This window comes from Lathyrus oleraceus, chromosome 6, assembly GCF_024323335.1.
Source record: "Lathyrus oleraceus cultivar Zhongwan6 chromosome 6, CAAS_Psat_ZW6_1.0, whole genome shotgun sequence".
Classification (NCBI taxonomy): Eukaryota; Viridiplantae; Streptophyta; class Magnoliopsida; order Fabales; family Fabaceae; genus Lathyrus; species Lathyrus oleraceus.
In genome coordinates this window covers 454,994,891-455,000,710 of record NC_066584.1, presented here as the reverse complement: position 1 = coordinate 455,000,710, position 5,820 = coordinate 454,994,891, and positions in this window count along the sequence as shown.

The window sequence follows — 5,820 nt, the reverse complement described above, 5'->3', positions numbered from 1 at the left end:
TGAGAGCTTGATTAAAATTGAGTTGCACCCGTGAGGTTTACAAAACAATCTTTAGGGTTTATGTGAGGCAGAGGTGATTCTGTGCAATTGAGTTCCCTTGAGGGTTTGGAGGCTGCTCTGAGTTCTCTGTCAGGTAGTCTCTTCAGGTTTTGTCCAGGGATCTTCTCTCACTATCTTTTTCCCCAGGGTTTTTCTCTCACTATCTTTTTCCCAGACAGGGTAATAGGAATAGAATTCCCTTTTGTTTCACTGAAACTCTGAATTTATAACCTGATTTTTGTGGACATGTGGGCTCAAATGAGAGAGGTCCAAGTCCAAGATTTTTCTTTTATTTATTTATTTATTTATTTATTTTTTTCGTTTTTCATTTTTTTTTTCTTTTTTTCGTTTTTTTTCGTTTTTTTAAACACGTGGGCTTCGCCTAGCGAGCATGACAACTCATGAACAAACCTTTGCTCCTTCAAGATTAACGTTTTGACTGACAAATAGACCCATGTTGGAAGTATCTCAAGTCTTTCCCTTGTGTTGACTGATCATCTAAATAGAGCCCACAAAGTGTCTTGGATGATGTTCAAGCTTCTTGGATCCGATTCTAATTGCCATGATGAAATGAAAATGCTAAATGACCTAAAAATGAGGGCATGCATGAGGTGTAAAGCGTATGCTTCCAGGAAAAATGGAGGGTAAATTTTGGGGTATTACACTTCCTTCATTCCTGGCCACCAAAACATCGTCTTAAAATCTTGATACATCTTGGTAGCACCAGGATGAATGCTCAATCTACTTCTGTGACCCTCCTCAAGAATACTCTTCTTAAGCTCGGGTACATCAGGAACACAAACTCTATCTCTGAACCTCATCACACCATTCTCATCAATTCTGAAGTTTCCACTCGTATTCTAATTGATTAATAAAATATGATCTATAAAACTCAAATCAAATCTTTAACCCCCTCTGATCTCTTTAAGGATACCACTCGTCAGCTTCAAAATACCCAACTTTACCCCATTATGAGTTTCGTCATGCACTAAACTCACATCTCTGAATTTCTCAATCAGTTCTAACTCTCGAACCATAAGCATCGACACGTGTAAGTAATTCCTACTCATCGCATTAGCTACAACATTAGCTTTACCCGAATGGTAACTCAAATCCAAATCACAATCCTTCAAAAGTTCAAGTTATCTCATCTTCCTCATATTCAACGATTCTGATCAAGTATATATTCCAAACTCTTGTGATCATTGAACACTTCAAATTTGGAGGCAACCAGGCAGTGCCTCCAAATCTTTAATAAGAATATGATAGTTGTCGACTCAAGATCATGCATAGCATAATTCCTTTAATGAACTCTCAACTGCCTCGAAGCATAAGCGACAACATGTCCATTATGCATCAATACACCTCCCAACTCCATCTTTGAAGTATCATAATATACAACAAAGGACTCACTTGATTCAACAAAATCAAAACTGGGCAGACGTCAACTTCTTCTTGAGTTCTTGGAAACTCTCTTCATAATGCACATCCCAAATATAAGTCAATTGAGTCAACGACAACGTTAACTTAAAAAAACCTTTAATGAACTTTCTGTAGTAACCATCCAATCCAAGAAAACTTCTAATCTTAGTGACAAACTTCAGAGTCTCCCATTGTAACACAATATATATCTTCAACAGATCCATAACCATACCACCAGTAGAAATCACATGACCAAGGAAACTCACTTCTCTTAACCAGAACTCACATTTGGAAAACTTTGCATACAATTTTTCTCTTTCAATGTCTGCAATACAATTCTCATATGTTCCACACATAGCCTCATACTACCATTTTTTTTTCAATAACCCCACGGTGAAACACTCAGGCGAACAAACTTCTTCTCAAGCAGATCTTCTAGTTGCTTCTTCAATTCACCCAACTCCGAAGCAGACATTCTATAAGGAGCCATCGACACTGAACTAGTACCAGGTACTAAGTCTATAGAAAAACCTACTTCACACTCTAGCGGCAAATCACTGATATCTTCAAGAAACATTTTCGAAAATTGACGCACTACACAAAGATCATAAACTACTCCCTTGCCTATGGCTTCCAACAAAACTAATATCACGAACACTTGCGCATCTATCCTTCATGGACTTTCTCACTTACTTGGATGATAGAAACGCCAACTCTTCACCCTCACTGAACTCAGATTCACACTCTGGAGGCAAGTCGCAGATATCTTCAGGAAAACATCTGTAATCATACACCATTGGCACGACACTAGCCGTCACATTGCTCTCTACTCTTTGAGAAGCAAACATCAACAATACATGTTTTTTTTCCTAAAGACATCCCAACTTGACTAACAAACATGAATCTTGAATCCACATCATCTTTAGTGTAAAGAACAACTTAGCTCGACATCGCCTGAGCTCTTGCAATTGGCGGCATACTGCACCAACTTATCAAGACAATTGGTAACCACTTGGTTTAACTCCAACAAATTCATTCCAAGAATAATGTTAACTTGTTCTAACAAAATACAAATCACACACATCCTTAGGGAACACGTCAGGATACTTAACACATCACTGGCTCATCTCTAGCCAAAATATCTCCTTCCCCCCTCATAAGGAAGCGAACAACAAGAACACATGACCATATTCCTTCAAGGATCACACCATTTTCTAACCGACACCATCATCGAATCTGACCTCTCCTCGGGTTTAAGAAAAGCACAACATTCTCAAAATAGTTGAACTAACCAACCCTACACTCTCGTATGAAGCAACATGATGTCCAGACCTTCTACAATTGGAATATCCAAGAGAAGTAGACACTTCTAAACAACATGATGTCCCCCAATTGTTTCATTACCAACCTATAAATGGAAAATAAAATAAGAATTAACAATGTTTTCACACACATGTCGAGTACTAGGGAACAACATAATTAAATAACCTGGCCGGACAGGCTGACAAACTCTGATACCACTTTGTAACACCCTACTTCCCGATTAATATAAATAAATATAATATAAATAATTAAATCAAGTAGGATGTCACTGTAAGACCCCAATTTTGACCATAAGATCCCTCATGCTATCTTATCATATGCATTGGCATTGGGATCACCCATTGGCATTATCCTTACCCATCATTCATTAGGTTTGCATTGGGAGAGATCACCAAGCACTTTTGATTGTCTCATACTTTGTTTTTCATTATTTACTAACCAAAATACCAAAAATATGTCATTGTATAGTTTAACTCTTTTGTAGGTAGTGCACATGCTCACCTATGCTCTATTAAGCTCACATATGGGATTTAAAACCCTTATTGCAAAGATCTCAATCAAGAAGTGGTTTACTATGGCTCTAAGTGTCATGTATGAATTCCCATGATATTCACATGTTATTCTGATCAAGAAATCATCAAGATTTTGGAGTTTGTTTGCCTTGGAAACCCTAATTCATCTAGGTATCTTGTGTGACTTCTTCAACAATTTTCTTCAACAATTGATCAAAAATTTCAAGGGAGACTTCACATTTCATAATCTTATGCATATATGATCCTCCATGAGTCCCAAAACTCAAGAGAATGTCAAGCTAGCAAGTTGGTTCATGGTGGTTGACCAGAGGAATTCAACTGGTCAAAACTGAGGTTCCCTAGACCCTATCTCCTACAATTTTTGTCATATCAAAATGATTCAAATATCAAAGTTACTTTAAATGACATTACAAACAACTTTCATGTTGAGGTCTAGATATAGGTTTGCTTGTAATGTCAATTTTTATGGTGAAAGATTATAGGTCATTTTGTCTAAACCCTAATTTGGAGGTCAACTTCCCAAGACCATAACTTTCTCAATTTTTATGAGATGAAAGCTATTCAAGTTGCATGATCAAATTCAAGATGTCTACTTCAACTTGTATGTTTGTAGGAAGTGCAAATTCAACTTTTAAATGCATGTGATATGAGGAAACATTATAAGTTATTTAAGGCCAATATCATTGAACAAGTGATTTTGCTCAACTTCTAAAATGCATAACTCCTTCATGATATATCTAAATGAGGTCAAACTTGTGACTAATTTTAATTACTTTGAGAGAGTTACAACTTTTATGAAGGAATGTTTCTCAATTGAAGTCCATATAAAAAGTTACTCAAGGTGGAAGAAGTGAACATATGGCTTGATACTTAGAATTTTTTTTGATATGTTTAATTTTCCAAACTTCCACCTCAAACTTAATTATGATCCAAGCTTCAAATGAAAAAGTGTTCAACATGAAAGTTGTTCCCCTTGATCTAACCTTTCCAAAAAGTCCAAATTAATCCCATTTTGACAAAGAATGAATGACTTACACATGGCTTAAAGTTGAAGGACCATTTGGAAGATTTGAAGTTCCACTTTCCATACACGAATGCATGGCCTTTCCACATGACTTCAGCATTGCTTACACTCATTTTTGGACATGAATGCATCATTACATGGGCCTATAACATGCCCATGTATCCATGCAAAGGAAATTGCTATTTTTGGAGTTTTGGAAGAAGTGTGCAATAATCAATGACCTTGGCTATAAATAAAAGCCCACTCACTCAGAATTAAGGACCCTTGCGCGCCAGCTTTTAATCAGCAACCCTAAATCTCCACATTCAAAGGATAAGCTTGGTGATTTTAATTAAAAATCGAGTTTGGAATCTCCCACTATTTTTAGATTCAAACTCAAAGAGTCCTCTTTCTTCCTTGATACATTTCCACTTCATCAAGCATCATAAGCAAGGTCAAGCACAATTAAGAGCAAGATTGTGTCCATCTGAATCTGCAGTGAAGGTGAATTTCTGATTTTTTCATCTCTTCGATTCTCACTCAATTCTCCTTCTATTTTGTTTTAATCTTGAGGGTCCAAATTGATTACCACGCGTGTGGAACATTGAATAAGGCTCACCATGGATAGCGCGTTCTGATCCACTTGATATGCCACCTAAATTAATAAGGGAGATCAAGTGATCCAAGTTTTTTAGCATTTTCCAGATTTTCATTTTAATTGACTTATTTTCATTAATTCATATTAATTTTAATATTGATCCAAAAAATAGGGGACTTTCACCAAAAAAAATCAATTTTTTTCTCTTTCATTTTCAGAATTAAAATTATTTTTGGATCAATATTAATATTTTTCATGATTTAATTATTTTTGTGCATATTTTTAATTGTTTAAAAATACTTTTAAGTTTCAAAAAATAATGAAAATTTTTCTCCAAGGTTCTTTGACCTTGTTTGACCGATGATAAATCTCTTGGCCATTCATTTGGTTTTTTGAAGAGGTTTTAGGATTTTGACCAACCATAATTTAATTTAATGTATTTTTTAATTGATTTTTAATTGTGTAATTATAAATAAATTGTGTTGAGCCATTTGTGTTGACTTGTTGAGTTTGACTATGTTATTTGGGCCTTGGTCAAGGTTGATTTGACTTTGTTGGATTAAAATCATTGGATTTAGGGGATTGATGAAATATACATTTCATCTCCCAAAATGAAAGAATGATTTTAATATGATAAAAGTCCTCCCATGACTAATTTATGTTTGTCTCATTTCCCCTTCCCATTCATATTCAATCCCATTCTATCTCATCCATTTCATTGACCTATGATATCTCTATATCCTAATGCTAGTTGATTGTAAAATCAAACATAAATATGGATGGGATTAGGTCAATCCTTTTTCCATTTTCTTTTAAGTATGGTATGTTTTAGGAGTATGGTATACCATATCTCTAACATGCATTAACACTAAATTTCTATTGCCCGACCTCAAATAGTTGTG